Genomic DNA, 19,223 nt, shown 5'->3' on the forward strand with positions numbered 1-19,223 from the left:
AATACTCAATATGCTAATAAAACTGTAGTCTAGATTAACGTAAAAATACTCAACATACTGATAAAACTGTAGTCTAGATGTAACGTAAAAATACCCAACTTACTGATAAAACTGTATTCTAAATGCGTGCCCACCGCTAGTACAGCGGTATGTCTCCGGATTTACAACGCTAAAATCAGGGGTTCGATTCCCCTCGGTGGGCTGAGTAGATAGCCCGATGTGGCTTTGCTATAAGAAAAAAAAACATAGTCTAGATTAACGTAAAAACACTCAACATACTGATAAAACTGTAGTCTTGATGTAACGTAAAAATACCCAACATACTGATAAAACTGTGGTCTTGATGTAATTTAACACCAAACTTACTGATAAGACTGTGGTCTGTACGAACTGCTTCTTATGTGGATGTTCTAGTGTCTTCTTCTTTTATGGATGTTCTCGTGGCTGCTTTCTGAGTAGACGTTCTACTGTCTGTTTCTTGTATGGACGTTCAAGTGGCTGCTCACTGTGTGGATGTTCTACTGTCTGTTTCTTGTATGGATGTTCTAGTAGCTGCTTACTGTGCGGATGTTCTACTGTCTGTTTCTTGTATGGATGTTCAAGTGGCTGCTTCCTGTGTGGATGTTCTAATAGTTGCTTCCTGTGTGGACGTTCTAATAACTGCTTCCTGTAGACGAAAGACGGAAGACTTTCGAAACGTCGTTCTCTACACTCATGTCTCCACAATAGGCAGTTGCCGTCCATTCTACAAAGATTCACCAAATACGTACATATTTGTAGATATATTTAGGCATGCGGATTACGAGTTAAAAGGACATATACTTCAGAATAAAATAGTGAAAACGTTTTATTTCCTGTACTTGAACAAGTTAGTTTTATAAATTTTCTCTCATAAGCCTGAGTTTATAATAATCATAATATAACGTCTCTTACTTTTTACGTCATCTCTAATATCTACAGGTAACGGACAAACAGAAAAATATCCTAACACAAAAGCAACCGTTTCTAGTCTAACTCGATTTTTATGTAGTTTGAATAATTCCTTAAATTTCCAAGAAAATGTTTCAGTTATTAAGCCACGCATATCTGATGGTGTTAAACCTCCTTCTGATCAGTAACAATATAAATATCTAAATTGAAAAAAATAGCCTACAACAATAAATTATACATGTAGCTTAGTACTGAAGCAAACGTATTTGTTCTTACAGAAGTACAAAGTTTTATCATTTCTAGAATAAAGTAAAAATTTATTAAGGGAAAGAGAAAAGTGAAAAAGATTGGATCTGGTCGGACCCAAGTGTTTATATGTGTAACTATAAAGTTTAACGCACACAACAAGTTATAAACGAGACTAGAGTTAAAAAATAAGATGAAATATTAGTCACTTCAACATGCCTGAATAATCAATAAAAATTACTAATTTTTAACATTTTTATCTTGACCTTGATATATTGAAGCCCTATTTGATAAGGGCGTTCCCTAGTGGGTTTTCCGTGAATCACGGACACACTGCAGAATACGACCTCAAGAACATGTCTTTTTAAGTTGTTCATGTTGATCTACATTAAACTGTTCACAGAGATACTCGTCTTATTTTTATTTTTTGTTTGTTTTAATTTCGAGCAAAGCTACTCGAGAGCTATTTGCGCTAACCATCCCTTATTTAGAAGTGTAAGTCTAGAGGGAAGGCAGTCAGTCATCACTACCCGCCGCTAACCCTTGGGCAATTCTTTTACCAACGAATTGTTGGATTGACCGTCATATTATAACGTCCCCACGGCTGAAAGGGCGAGCATGTTTGGTGCGACGAGGATTCGAACCCGCGATCCTCAGATTACGAGTAAAACGCCTTAACCCACCTAGCCATGCCGGGCCACGTCATAAAGAGTTCATGTATTTTGTTGAGATTACGGTTCAGTTTTGTCCCCCTTAAAATCCTTTTGAAATGGCGTCACTAGCTATAAATACTGCTGTATGTTTCACTTTTCAATATCATTTGTAACGCTTTTAAATGTAAGATAAAACAGTTGATAAAGTGTTACTAAATACAATAAAAACGTGAGTGCAACGTTTATGAATTTTCATCATAGTCACTAGAGAGCTATGTGCACCCTAATTTAGAAGTGATACACTAGAGGGAGGAAGTTGGTTAACGCCACTCACCGCCAACTCTCGGACTGCTTTTTACCAACGAAGAGTGAGATTAACTGTAACATTATAACGCTTCCACCGCTCAGGTGCGAGCATATTCAGTAACGTTATTCACCATGCTATGTCAGACCTATGACCTTTCTCTTCCTATTTAGCATGGCACGATTAGTAGTGTTAGGTTGTTTCTCTTAGTCTAATATTCCATATTTTATTGCGAAGGCCAGTTTCATCTTATGGGCAGCTTACAACGTCTTTCTACAAGTCTTAAATGATTCCTTCTTATGCAGTAGAAACTACGAGAACATTTTCTGTTCCTGTAGCTTCTTCTATTTACCCTCTTTTTCAGAAGAAAAGAATTATTCACGAATTTGTGCTTTGAAGTTTGCCACTGTTTATGAGCCCGAGCCGATTTAAACGTGATAAACGTAGATATATATAAGTTCGGTTGCCGCCTCAGGCCTAGAATGTCTCCCTAGTTAATAACTGTTTAGAGGGTTAGACCGACGTTCATATCCATACTACCACGGCTCAAGATCCTTTATAATGTAATTACAATTTTCTTTGCGTTACGCCATAAATCAACCAAATGGTGTTAAAATTAGTACATTACACTTCATTTTAACCATCCGGCATGGCCAGGTGGTTAATGCACTCGACTCGTAATCCGAGGGTCGCGAGTTATAATCCCCGTCACACCAAACATGCTCGCCCTTTTAGCCGTGGGAGCGTTATAATGTGACGATTAATCCCACTATTCGTTGGTAAAAGAGCAGCCCAAGGGTTATCTGTGGGTGACTATGACTAGCTGCCTTCCCTCTAGTCTTACACTGCTAAATTAGGGACGGCTAGCGCAGATAGCCCTCGTGTAGCTTTAAGCGAAATTCAAAAATAAACAAACAAACAATATTAATACAAGCTTTAATAGGCTTGATAAGTCAAGCTAAACTGTGTGAGTGAACCAATATTTTGCCTCCAAGTGGCACGCGGCCAAGCATGGCCAGGTGGTTAAGGTACTCGACTCGTAATCCGAAGGTCGCGAGTTTGAATCCCTGCTACACCAAACATGCTCGCTCTTTCAGTCGTGGGGGCGTTATAATGTGACGGCGGTGGGTGGTGATAACTAGCTGCCGTCCCTCTGGTATTACACTACTAAATTATGGACGTTTAGATCTCATGTAGTTTTGCGTGAAATTCAAAACAATCTAAACAACTCGGCACAGCTGTATGTCTGCAAACTTAGAACACTAGAAACCGGGTTTCGATACCCGTGGCGGGTAGAGCACAGATAACCCATTGTTTACCTTTGTGCTTAATTCCAAACAAACAAAAGCCAATATTTTTTTATCTGAATTTGTTTAAATTCTTGGATAATTGTTTGAAGGTTGAACGAGGATATATCCAGGTTCAGAGATAATTATGGTCTAACATTGGCTAATAGTTAAAGTACGATACATATTCAACTTCGTGGTTAATTATATCTTAGTGTTTGTTGAAAGTTAAAGTAAAATATATCCAGGTTCACAATTGATTATACATTAAAATCTTTGAATAATTGTCTCACAGTATATTTATGGTAATGACAGTAAGACAAGAAATAGTGTTTTGTTAATAAAATGATTTGAAGAGAAAATCAGAATAACTGAAAATTCAATAGCATGGGATATTAATTCAAGTAAAACGTTTAGAGCAAGTAAAACATGTTACACTTTTAATACGTAATTTGTTTGTTAGCATGAGAGCAAATGGCATTAAAATTAACCTGTTGGAAGTAGGCCTAGAATTTTCTGGTGTGTCGTCAGAAAAACCCAGTGACTTTGCAAAATATCTTGAGCAGTTATACAGGTCTGTGAATTTAAACTTCATAAAAGTTGTTTTGGTTTTAATAATGAATTTTCTATAATTCCTCTACACAGGCATCGAATTAATATTATTTGTCTTTCTTTCACGTATGGACGTTTCTGAACAAATCGGGAAAAAAGCAACTCTCACTTCGGTCAAATTTACAACAAACCTCCCGCAAATATAACAAAATATGTTTGTTTTACATGAACTCTTGTTGCCATAGAGACAAATAAATAACATTAAAAATAAAATAATGTCAAAGTGCCAGCATAAACAAATGCTATCCAGAAGACCCAGCATGGCCAAACGTGTTAAGGCGTGCGACTCGTAATCTGAGGGTCGCGGGTTCGCATCCCCGTCGTTCCAAACATGTTCGCCCTTTCAGCCGTGGGGGCGTTATAATGTGACGGTCAATCCAACTATTCGTTGGTAAAAGAGTAGCCCAAAAGTTGGCGGTGGGTGGTAATGACAAGCTGCCTTCCCTCTAATCTTACACTACTAAATTAGGGACGACTTGCACAGATATCCCTCGAGTAGCTTTGTGCGAAATGTAAAACAACCGATTGTTGTTCGATACATCTCACGAAATGTGGAAGTATTAGAACCTTTACCTGGAAAACCAAACAGACGTGTCATAGCTCTGAGAAACAGCCTGTCTACAATTAACACTAACAATACTATCCACTTTCAAACCAAACAGACGTTTCATAGCTCTGAGAAACAGCCTGTCTACTATTAACACTAACAAAACTATCCACTTTCAAACCAAACAGACGTTTCATAGCTCTGAGAAACAGCCTGTCTACTATTAATACTAACAAAACTATCCACTTTCAAACTAAACAGACGTTTCATAGCTTGAGAAACAGCCTGTCTACTATTAACACTAACAAAACTATCCACTTTCAAACCAAACAGACGTTTCATAGCTCTGAGAAACAGCCTGTCTACTATTAACACTAACAAAACTATCCACTTTCAAACCAAACAGACGTTTCATAGCTCTGAGAAACAGCTTGTCTACTATTAACACTAACAATACTATCCACTTTCAAACCAAACAGACGTTTCATAGCTCTGAGAAACAGCTTGTCTACTATTAACACTAACAATACTATCCACTTTCAAACCAAACAGACGTTTCATAGCACTGAGAAACAGCCTGTCTACTATTAACACTAACAATACTATCCACTTTCAAACCAAACAGACGTTTCATAGCTCTGAGAAACAGCCTGTCTACTATTACTACTAACAAAACTATCCACTTTCAAACCAAACAGACGTTTCATAGCTCTGAGAAACAGCCTGTCTACTATTAACACTAACAATACTATCCACTTTCAAACTAAACAGACGTTTCATAGCTCTGAGAAACAGCCTGTCTACTATTAACACTAACAATACTATCTACTTTCAAACTAAACAGACGTTTCATAGCTCTGAGAAACAGCCTGTCTACTATTAACACTAACAATACTATCCACTTTCAAACTAAACAGACGTTTCATAGCTTTGAGAAACAGCCTGTCTACTATTAACACTAACAAAACTATCTACTTTCAAACAGTATATAACAAGTTCTCATTGCTTACCTCCCTATATTAATTCAATATCCTATAATTCTATACAAATATTTACATATAATCAGAGATACCCTATATAGCCTTATCTTGGTGTACGTATAGAGTCAATTAACCTTTCTAGCTTTACTTATATAAATGTATGTAATTAGAGCTATCTAGTTTTACTTTACTATGTATAGATCTGTATATTAGTGCAATTATACTGAATTAACCTTCCGAATATAAATGAATATTGACACAATATTGTTACACGGTGAGAATATGTGCACAACAAAACATGGATAAAACAGTTCATAGAGCAAAATAAAACATTAATAAAACGGATCATAGAGCAGAACAAAACATGGATAAAACAGTTCATAGAACAGAACGAAACATGGATAAAACAGTTCATAGAGCAGAACAAAATATGGATAAAACAGTTCATAGAGCAAAATAAAACATTAATAAAACAGTTCATAGAGCAGAACAAAACATGGATAAAACAGTTCATAGAACAGAACGAAACATGGATAAAATAGTTCATAGAGCAGAACGAAACATGGATAAAACAGTTCATAGAGCAGAACTAAACATGGATAAAACAGTTCATAGAGCAGAACAAAACATGGATAAAACAGTTCATAGAGCAGAACGAAACATGGATAAAACAGTTCATAGAGCAGAACTAAACATGGATAAAACAGTTCTTAGAGCAGAACAAAACATGGATAAAACGGTTCATAGAGCAGAACAAGACATGGATTAAACAGTTCATAGAGCAGAACAAAACATGGATAAAACAGTTCATAGAGCAGAACAAAACATGGATAAAACAGTTCAAAGGCAGCACATTAACAATGTGAAGTCGTTCCAAGAGTTACAGAGGATCTGAGTGAAGTAATTCATAGAGCAGTACATAAGATGGATGAAATATCTCCAAGGGTTGTACAGGACCTGGATGATCCAAGGGTTGTACAGGACCTTGATGAAGTAGCTAAAAGGGTTGTACAGGACCTGAAGGAAGGAGCTCAAAGGGTTGCAAGTACGTGAAGGAAGTAACTCAAAGGGTTGTACAGGATCTGGATGAATTAGCTCCACGGGTTGTACTGAACCTGGGTGAAATAGTTCAAAGTACAACATATAACTTAGATAAAGTACATCTTATGGCATCACATGAAATAAAGAAAGTAATTCCAAGGGCAAAGCAGGACCTGGGGCGTCGTTCTAATAAATTATGACTGACTTTTATATGTAAAAATGGCTCGTTTGGGTTGAGAAAATATTTTATATATATATATATATACGATGACAAAAATGTATTGATACGTTGTGTATTTGTTACTATCTTAATTTTATAATGAAGCTTTCCATTAATTATTTCAATCTTTAAACGTTTATAGAGGGATTAAATCACACTAGACATAAGAAGAAACGGATTGGTAAAATTAGAGTGTTCATATATTTCACAGTCCTAAGTACTGTTACTATGTAGATATCTAATATAAACTGTCTCCTCTATTGTTACTTATGTAGATATCTAATATAAACTGTCTCCTCTATTGTTACTTATGTAGATATCTAAGATAAACTGTATCCTGTATTGTTACTATGTAGCTTTATAAGATAAACTGTATCCTGTATTGTTACTATGTGAATATCTAAGATAAACTGTATCCTGTATTGTTACTATGTAGCTTTCTAAGATAAACTGTATCCTGTATTGTTACTATGTAGATATCTAAGATAAACTGTATCCTGTATTGTAACTATGTGAATATCTAAGATAAACTGTATCCTGTATTGTTACTATGTGAATATCTAAGATAAACTGTATCCTGTATTGTTACTATGTGAATATTTAAGATAAACTGTGACCTGTATTGTTACTATGTGAATATCTAAGATAAACTGTATCCTGTATTGTTACTATGTGAATATCTAAGATAAACTGTCTCCTGTATTGTTACTATGTGAATATCTAAGATAAACTGTATCCTGTATTGTTACTATGTGAATATTTAAGATAAACTGTGTACTGTATTGTTACTATGTGAATATCTAAGATAAACTGTATCCTGTATTGTTACTATGTGAATATCTAAGATAAACTGTATCCTGTATTGTTACTTTGTGAATATCTAAGATAAACTGTGTCCTGTATTGTTGCTATGTAGCTTTCTACGATAAACTGTATCCTGTATTGTTACTATGTAGCTTTCTAAGATAAACTGTATCCTGTATTGTTACTATGTAGCTTTCTAAGATAAACTGTATCCTTTATTGTTACTATGTAGCTTTCTAAGATAAACTGTATCCTTTATTGTTATTATGTAGCTTTCTAAGATAAACTGTATTCTTTATTGTTGCGATGTGAATATTTTTTTTTTTCTTGTAAGATCATCTATAAAGATATTTATCATACCCAGAGACATGCAAGATTTACCTGTATGTTGATGGATTGATGGAACTCTATGTAACGTAACTTGTATTATCAGAAAAAATTATAAAAATTGGGAGTTATCCACCATCACTTAGGACTGGAGGGCGGGTAGTTGAAGCTTAGTTTAACATATTTTTAATTCAACTAATATAACCCTGTAGTGATTCAAGCTGTACATATTCTCTCGTGTTTATAATTTGAAAAAAAATGTTATCAAACCCTTTAAATAAGTTTTCGTTAGGGTCTCTAAAGCTAAACGGTTTTATGAACTTCGCTTTCACCGCTTCTGGATAAAATATGTGAAATTCAACTTTTCACTAATATTCTCCAGACCACAGCATTCAGTATTCATGAACTCTCTGGTAATGTCTAGACTGCTGCCTTTTATCAGATATTTCGCTTCATTATTATTAATTCTTCGAGTAAACCAGTTTGTTTTTTAATAAGTCTGTTTAATGGGGAATTCATCACGCCAAGCGTCTCATCTAAATATTTCTTTCTAGACCAAAATAACAATATTGAGTCTATAAAAGTTATCTGACACACGTGCTTTTATATGGTCCTTATTAATAAATAGTAAAGTATCTAATATCTTATCAGTAACCCTGAGATACAAGTAATGTTCAGTGATTAGGGATTACATGTTTAATATTTGAGCATTCGAAAATTTTTTTTCTTTCCCCAGTAATAACATTTAAAATTACTGTAGTTTGAAAGAAATACCTCTAATTTTTCCATTACAGTCTATACCTGTAACTCTATCGTACGTAAACACTTGTTCTTTGCGTATTGTTGAGTTCGTTCATAATTTTAAACAAATTCTTAAAACTCAATTTTCAGGAACGTTTTTGTTTAAAATATAAACTTTTAGTCACACAAGACATTCCTAATGTTTGTGGTACTGAAGTGTTGATTGTGTGTGATATTTGGAAAGGTGAAAAGATATCTATGTGGGAAATTTTTTTATTTTAAAATAGCTTGAGTACTTGAACTGAAATCATGTCCGCTCATGAGTAATGAACGATTATCTTAGGACATGAAGAGTTGCTTCTCTTGTATGTAACTGTAAAATAAACGCCCGCAAAAACTGTAAAACGTAAAATGTGAATCCATAAGTTTGCACATGTATTTCCGCATGGATCTAACAAACCATCATGTCAAATTTGGTGAAGGACTATCAACAGTGGTAAAAAATATAAAAACACCCATAAGAACTGATAAATTTAAATTGTGAAACTGACAATTTATGTAGATATATTCCCTTGGACCTAATGAACCTTCATATTTGGATGTACATCCACATGGACCTGATGAAAACTTTACCAATTTTGGTGAAGATCCATCTACTTCCTACGACAGTACTATTATATTTATATAGATACATCCATTGCTATTTTTTCATTAGATGAGAAAACAAGTCTTTATTACGGACAGCAAAACCACAGCTGAGACTGGAAATATATCTAATATTGAACATTTCTTGATATATATATCCTTTCATTAGCGATGTGTAACACATCATACATGAAACCTACATTGTTTTTATTAGATACATTAAGGTAATAAGTCTGAGGGCTTCCACTGCTAAAATTCAGGTTTTGATACTCGTGGTAGTTACAGTACAGATAGCCCATTGTGTAGCTTTGTGTTTAATAAACAAACAAATAAATAAAGTAATAGGGAAAAAAGTTAAAGAAATTACCCCTAAAATTAGGTGTAAATTGGTACAAATATTTTATGTATATCACAGAACAATAAGGTACCAGTACCAATGTATATTACAGAACAGTTAGGTACAATTCGTAATGTATATTACAGAACATTTAGGTTCCATTCGTGATGCATATTACAGAACAGTTAGGTGCCAATCTTAATGTATATTACAGAACATTTAGGTTCCATTCGTAATGTATATTACAGAACATTTAGGTGCCAATCTTAATGTATATTACAGAACAGTTAGGTACCATTCGTGATGCATATTACAGAACAGTTAGGTGCCAATCTTAATGTATATTACAGAACAGTTAGGTTCCATTCGTGATGCATATTAAAGAACAGTTAGGTGCCAATCTTAATGTATATTACAGAACATTTAGGTTCCATTCGTGATGCATATTAAAGAACAGTTAGGTGCCAATCTTAATGTATATTACAGAACATTTAGGTTCCATTCGTGATGTATATTACAGAACAGTTAGGTACCATTCGTGATGCATATTACAGAACAGTTAGGTGCCAATCTTAATGTATATTGCAGAACAGTTAGGTTTCATTCGTGATGCATATTACAGAACAGTTAGGTGCCAATCTTAATGTAGATTACAGAACCCTGATGATGGGGTATATCTATTTCAAATTATTAAAAATATAGCTTTGATTTTGAAATTACTTCAGACGTGGTATGAAATTTACATTGAGCTGAACGTATCCATTTTGTTTACTATATGTGTTTGAGACCTGAATAAGATACTCAGGTGGATACTGATATGGTCATACTTCGTGGTGAATATCACCAAACCTGTTCTCATCAACATCCTTACTCTGTCATGTAAGAGTAAAATATATATTACATAGAATATATTCAGTGTTGGTAGGACTAGCTTTGGTTCCATATGCATTGACTTGCCCCATATATCTCGGTTGCATTATTAACACAGCTGGGATAAATAAGTTCATAATTGTTTGCCCATCTTTTCTATATCTCCGCTCTGTAACATCTTTCTTGAACATAAGTACTGCTTCTGTTTTGTGTGCAATTCTGACTAGGAATGTCGCAGTAGTGTTATAAGCAAGAGGGAATTCTCAGTTGTTGCGGCTGTAAATACATCTTATATTAGTCAAGAGATGGAACAACGAGTTTATACTTAAAAAAATCACTGGCTAAAAACTGAGTTTTACTTGTTTTAAAGAAACTATAACAGTGATAAACACCTTTTTAAGTAGAAACTGATCAGCAAAGAGACATAACGTGAGTGTCGAATGGCGGAATTGTTCTATAAATTAAAAACAAACAACTAAACACATCCTAATGGAAATTGACATTCGTGCATATTTTACCAGCAACTAAAGCGGACATCGCCGGTTACATCAGAATGGTTGTTCAGTACTTTAAACAATTTCTTTACGTTAACCCATAACACAAAAGATTACAAATACAATATGGTTGCGAATGGATTAAAGATGGGTTACATGTTGATAGTGGCCAGACGTTGCTTTTTGAAGTTTGAATTTTTGTTAAATATGAATTTCATTTTGGTTTTTTATATTAATTTTGTAAACCTTAGGTATCTCAGAGATAGTTTAAAACTTTATACCGCAGCTCTATACGGTTTTGATATATTTATTTAAACCTTTATACTGCAGCTCTATACGGTTTTGATATATTTATTTAACACTTTATACTGCAGCTCTATACGGTTTTGATATATTTATTTAAAACTTTATACTGCAGCTCTATACGGTTTTGATATATTTATTTAAAACTTTATACTGCAGCTCTATACGGTTTTGATATATTTATTTAAACTTTATACTGCAGCTCTATACGGTTTTGATATATTTATTTAAAACTTTATACTGCAGCTCTATACGGTTTTGATATATTTATTTAACACTTTATACTGCAGCTCTATACGGTTTTGATATATTTATTTAAAACTTTATACTGCAGCTCTATACGGTTTTGATATATTTATTTAAAACTTTATACTGCAGCTCTATACGGTTTTGATATATTTATTTAAAACTTTATACTGCAGCTCTATACGGTTTTGATATATTTATTTAACACTTTATACTGCAGCTCTATACGGTTTTGATATATTTATTTAAAACTTTATACTGCAGCTCTATACGGTTTTGATATATTTATTTAAACCTTTATACTGCAGCTCTATACGGTTTTGATATATTTATTTAAAACTTTATACTGCAGCTCTATACGGTTTTGATATATTTATTTAAAACTTTATACTGCAGCTTTATACGGTTTTGATATATTTATTTAAAACTTTATACTGCAGCTCTATACGGTTTTGATATATTTATTTAAAACTTTATACTGCAGCTCTATACGGTTTTGATATATTTATTTAAAACTTTATACTGCAGCTCTATACGGTTTTGATATATTTATTTAAAACTTTATACTGCAGTTCTATCGGTTTTGATATATTTATTTAAAACTTTATACTGCAGCTCTATACGGTTTTGATATATTTATTTAAAACTTTATACTGCAGCTCTATACGGTTTTGATATATTTATTTAAAACTTTATACTGCAGCTCTATACGGTTTTGATATATTTATTTAACACTTTATACTGCAGCTCTATACGGTTTTGATATATTTATTTAAACCTTTATACTGCAGCTCTATACTGGTTTTGATATATTTGTTTAACACTTTATACTGCAGCTCTATACGGTTTTGATATGTTTATTTAAAACTTTATACTGCAGCTCTATACGGTTTTGATATATTTATTTAAAACTTTATACTGCAGCTCTATACGGTTTTGATATATTTATTTAAAACTTTATACTGCAGCTCTATACGGTTTTGATATATTTATTTAAAACTTTATACTGCAGCTCTATACGGTTTTGATATATTTATTTAAAACTTTATACTGCAGCTCTATACGGTTTTGATATATTTATTTAAAACTTTATACTGCAGCTCTATACGGTTTTGATATATTTATTTAACACTTTATACTGCAGCTCTATACGGTTTTGATATATTTATTTAAAACTTTATACTGCAGCTCTATACGGTTTTGATATATTTATTTAAAACTTTATACTGCAGCTCTATACGGTTTTGATATATTTATTTAAAACTTTATACTGCAGCTCTATACGGTTTTGATATATTTATTTAACACTTTATACTGCAGCTCTATACGGTTTTGATATATTTATTTAAAACTTTATACTGCAGCTCTATACGGTTTTGATATATTTATTTAAACCTTTATACTGCAGCTCTATACGGTTTTGATATATTTATTTAAAACTTTATACTGCAGCTCTATACGGTTTTGATATATTTATTTAAAACTTTATACTGCAGCTTTATACGGTTTTGATATATTTATTTAAAACTTTATACTGCAGCTCTATACGGTTTTGATATATTTATTTAAAACTTTATACTGCAGCTCTATACGGTTTTGATATATTTATTTAAAACTTTATACTGCAGCTCTATACGGTTTTGATATATTTATTTAAAACTTTATACTGCAGTTCTATCGGTTTTGATATATTTATTTAAAACTTTATACTGCAGCTCTATACGGTTTTGATATATTTATTTAAAACTTTATACTGCAGCTCTATACGGTTTTGATATATTTATTTAAAACTTTATACTGCAGCTCTATACGGTTTTGATATATTTATTTAACACTTTATACTGCAGCTCTATACGGTTTTGATATATTTATTTAAACCTTTATACTGCAGCTCTATACGGTTTTGATATATTTGTTTAACACTTTATACTGCAGCTCTATACGGTTTTGATATGTTTATTTAAAACTTTATACTGCAGCTCTATACGGTTTTGATATATTTATTTAAAACTTTATACTGCAGCTTTATACGGTTTGATATATTTATTTAAAACTTTATACTGCAGCTCTATACGGTTTTGATGTATTTATTTAACGCTTTATACTGCAGCTCTATACGGTTTTGATATATTTATTTAAAACTTTATACTGCAGCTCTATACGGTTTTGATATATTTATTTAAACCTTTATACTGCAGCTCTATACGGTTTTGATATATTTATTTAAACCTTTATACTGCAGCTCTATACGGTTTTGATATATTTGTTTAACACTTTATACTGCAGCTCTATACGGTTTTGATATGTTTATTTAAAACTTTATACTGCAGCTCTATACGGTTTTGATATATTTATTTAAAACTTTATACTGCAGCTTTATACGGTTTTGATATATTTATTTAAACCTTTATACTGCAGCTCTATACGGTTTTGATATGTTTAATTAAACCTTTATACTGCAGCTCTATACGGTTTTGATATATTTATTTAAAACTTTATACTGCAGCTCTATACGGTTTTGATATATTTATTTAAAACTTTATACTGCAGCTCTATACGGTTTTGATATATTTATTTAAACCTTTATACTGCAGCTCTATACGGTTTTGATATATTTATTTAAAACTGACATTTTTTTTTTACTTGTTGCTTGTGGTAATTGTCTTCAAAAATAGAAACAAATATTTGTTACTTGAAATTGTTTTAAATCTATACCGAGTCACGTTTGTTTTTCACGTGGTCCTATTTTGGTACAAAGGTACAGGTACCTCTCAACAGCAATCTACTGTTGTTGTTTTTTTACCATTTTTTCTTCTTACATTAGATTTGCCTATTGTATGATAATATTCCGAATAGGTTTTGTGTATATAGCCATGTCAAACACAATGAATGAAAGTTATACTGCGCATGCTTAGAACAGGTTTGGATAACAATCAAGCCACAGACAATGCAATCCTATTTTGTTTTGTATTGATTTTCTGTACATAAAATCCTGTTTTCTATTCACGAGTTCTAAACATTTCAATTTTGCTGACTTGCGTTGAGTGCAGCTAATCTATTGTTCTCATATCTCTGTCGTCTGTTACTTCTAAGGGTTTTCATTTGTTACAAGTGTAAAAAAATATTTTTAACATACATATTTGTATATCCCATTGTATGGTTACAATGAATGAATCATTAATAACAAATCTTGTGCAGAAAGAATAGATTTTCAAGTCATTCTTGAAACCAAAGACTTCGAACTACTCAGGTATTGAACACCGATTTATATGAATGGTCTTGGAAGAATAAAATTGCAAAAAGAGTTTTAAAAATCGGTTATTTGTTGTTATTCTTTGTACAAAATCATCTACGATAACATATAGTATTTATGTTTAAAATGAAGCAAATTCAATGACCTATTTCTCTCGTGATAGCAGTTCTTGAGCCGATATCTTAGGCCTCACGAACAGTTTCTTTCTTTCTTTGTGCATGTTTATGTGTGTAGAATTAGCGATTTTTTACAAACCTGAATTAATTACCCAATCTTGAACTAATGTAAAACAGGTAAACTAGTAAGTTTATTAAAATTACAATTATCGTTGACAGCAACGTATCGCTCGTGGCCCCATCTACACGTGACTGTTCTATGTATGGTTGGACCTTAATCTATATTTTTCATTAATTGTGAGAATTTTGATTGCTATGAAACTTTCACTGTTTATGAGCTTACGTCACCACTCAAGCTTTCGTTAGATAGCTACATAACCCGAGCAGAAATCAAAGTAGTAGTGTTACAGTGGATTTAATCTTGTGTTGATTTACCAAAAAATGTGTGGTAATTTATTGTTACATAACCCAAACTCAATACCAAGTGGTAGAGTGGAATGAACTTGTTTGTTTGATTTCTCATATTCACTCCGAGCTATCAGTGACTACCTGTGATAGCTGTACTTAATTTTAAACTTAGAGAGTAGAAGGAACAGCTAATCAACAAACATACCGACAACTCTTGAACTAAATTTAACTGTTTTAAACTTAGAGAGTAGAAGGAACAGTTAATCAACAAACATACCGACAACTCTTGAACTGGATTTAACTGTTTTAAACTTAGAGAGTGGAAGGAACAGTTAATCAGCAAACATACCGAGAACTCTTGAACTGGATTTAACTGTTTTAAACTTAGAGAGTAGAAGGAACAGTTAATCAACAAACATACCGACAACTCTTGAACTGGATTTAACTGTTTTAAACTTAGAGAGTAGAAGGAACAGTTAATCAACAAACATACCGACAACTCTTGAACTGGATTTAACTGTTTTAAACTTAGCGAGTGGAAGGAACAGTTAGTCAACAAACATACCGACAACTCTTGAACTGGATTTAACTGTTTTAAACTTAGAGAGTAGAAGGAACAGCTAATCAACAAACGTACCGACAACTCTTGAACTGGATTTAACTGTTTTAAACTTAGAGAGTAGAAGGAACAGTTAATCAACAAACGTACCGACAACTCTTGAACTGGATTTAACTGTTTTAAACTTAGAGAGTAGAAGGAACAGTTAATCAACAAACGTACCGACAACTCTTGAACTGGATTTAACTGTTTTAAACTTAGAGAGTGGAAGGAACAGTTAATCAGCAAACATACCGACAACTCTTGAACTGGATTTAACTGTTTTAAACTTAGAGAGTAGAAGGAACAGTTAATCAACAAACATACCGACAACTCTTGAACTGGATTTAACTGTTTTAAACTTAGAGAGTGGAAGGAACAGTTAGTCAACAAACATAGCGACAACTCTTGAACTGGATTTAACTGTTTTAAACTTAGAGAGTAGTAGGAACAGTTAATCAACAAACATACCGACAACTCTTGAACTGGATTTAACTGTTTTAAACTTAGCGAGTGGAAGGAACAGTTAATCAGCAAACATACCGAGAACTCTTGAACTGGATTTAACTGTTTTAAACTTAGAGAGTAGAAGGAACAGTTAATCAACAAACGTACCGACAACTCTTGAACTGGATTTAACTGTTTTAAACTTAGAGAGTAGTAGGAACAGTTAATCAACAAACATACCGACAACTCTTGAACTGGATTTAACTGTTTTAAACTTAGAGAGTGGAAGGAACAGTTAGTCAACAAACATAGCGACAACTCTTGAACTGGATTTAACTGTTTTAAACTTAGAGAGTAGAAGGAACAGTTAATCAACAAACGTACCGACAACTCTTGAACTGGATTTAACTGTTTTAAACTTAGAGAGTAGAAGGAACAGTTAATCAACAAACGTACCGACAACTCTTGAACTGGATTTAACTGTTTTAAACTTAGAGAGTGGAAGGAACAGTTAATCAGCAAACATACCGACAACTCTTGAACTGGATTTAACTGTTTTAAACTTAGAGAGTAGAAGGAACAGTTAATCAACAAACGTACCGACAACTCTTGAACTGGATTTAACTGTTTTAAACTTAGAGAGTGGAAGGAACAGTTAATCAGCAAACATACCGAGAACTCTTGAACTGGATTTAACTGTTTTAAACTTAGAGTAGAAGGAACAGTTAATCAACAAACGTACCGACAACTCTTGAACTGGATTTAACTGTTTTAAACTAAGAGAGTAGAAGGAACAGTTAATCAACAAACGTACCGACAACTCTTGAACTGGATTTAACTGTTTTAAACTTAGAGAGTAGTAGGAACAGTTAATCAACAAACATACCGACAACTCTTGAACTGGATTTAACTGTTTTAAACTTAGAGAGTAGAAGGAACAGTTAATCAACAAACGTACCGACAACTCTTGAACTGGATTTAACTGTTTTAAACTTAGAGAGTAGAAGGAACAGTTAATCAACAAACGTACCGACAACTCTTGAACTGGATTTAACTGTTTTAAACTTAGAGATTGGAAGGAACAGTTAATCAGCAAACATACCGAGAACTCTTGAACTGGATTTAACTGTTTTAAACTTAGAGAGTAGAAGGAACAGTTAATCAACAAACGTACCGACAACTCTTGAACTGGATTTAACTGTTTTAAACTTAGAGAGTAGAAGGAACAGTTAATCAACAAACGTACCGACAACTCTTGAACTGGATTTAACTGTTTTAAACTTAGAGAGTAGTAGGAACAGTTAATCAACAAACATACCGACAACTCTTGAACTGGATTTAACTGTTTTAAACTTAGAGAGTGGAAGGAACAGTTAGTCAACAAACATATCGACAACTCTTGAACTGGATTTAACTGTTTTAAACTTAGAGAGTAGAAGGAACAGTTAATCAACAAACGTACCGACAAGTGATTTAACTGATCGAATAGTAGATTTGATCGTCACTCTGTGTGATTTTATTTTTATATTATATTTGATAATATCCAGACAAGAACGATGGTTTGTCAGATCCATAGTGTTGAACATCAACTACAGGGTTCAATGTTGAAAATTATACCAAGACTCAGTGTTGAAAATCTGTGTCAGGTTCAGTATTATAAATTTTTGTTAGGGATCAATATCTGAGAGCTATGCTAGGCTTCAGTATTGAAAGGCTTACATCCAAATTAAGCATTGAAAAACTAGGTTTAGGTTCGATGTTGGAATATTATGCCAGGTTTAATTATTGGAAAGATATGTCAAGGCTCAGTGTTCGAGTTTACCATTAGACTAGCAAGGATTTAAGGCGGATCGTGTTTATTTAACATGATAGAAATTTGCCGTTATTATTCCAAACATATTGTCCAGTAGGATTTCGGAAAAAATTATCGTTTTACAAATTTTAAAACGGAAATAAACTGTACTCATATTTTCTTTTCTTTAAACAACTTGAACTTTTACATTTCATTAAGGTCAAGGTCGCGAATTATAACTAATACCTGTTATTAGTTCACCCAAGTTTTAACTATATGCTAAATGGGCGTGGCTAGCGGGATGCGAACTCCTTGAGTTATTATAACCTCCAATCAAAAGGCGTGACTTAGATGCGAAAGATACCATACCGCCCAATCAATTTCAGAGTCATATGTCACGCATCAACGCATGATAACTGCATGTGGCCATAGGCGCCTAACCAGGGAGCTGAAGGGCCACGTGCCACTTCACTGAACATATTTTAGCAAAATATTTTTTCGCCACGTTTCGCTCTTCAGTTCTTCCTGGACTCTCCCTACAAACTTGTAGCAAAGTTAGGCACTCTTACATATGACTGTATGTGTGTATACATATATATAACATATAGAAATAAGATTTATTTTTACAATCCTGAATTTGTAAATGTATAAGTTGTAGTGATCTAAGGTCTTTTTCGTTACATTGTTGCTTTAAAAATTTAGTTATAAGTTGGTCTTTGAAATTCATATATAGGATAAATATATATATATATATATATATTCACAGTTACGTACGGCCGATGTATTTTGCCTCCCAGTAGCACAGCAGTACGTCTGCGAACTCACGCCGATAAAATCTGTGTTTCGATACCTGTCTACTGTGCAGCTTTTTGATTAATTCTAAACAAAAAATATATTTTCTTTTTTTCAGAACTAAAATGAATTAATTTCTTCTGTATATAAAATAGTATGTTTCAGGTTTTTCAGGGAAAGAGTACATATACTATGCTTCAGGTTTTTCAGGGAAAGAGTACATATACTATG

Source organism: Tachypleus tridentatus, chromosome 5, assembly GCF_004210375.1.
Source record: "Tachypleus tridentatus isolate NWPU-2018 chromosome 5, ASM421037v1, whole genome shotgun sequence".
NCBI classification, from domain to species: domain Eukaryota; kingdom Metazoa; phylum Arthropoda; class Merostomata; order Xiphosura; family Limulidae; genus Tachypleus; species Tachypleus tridentatus.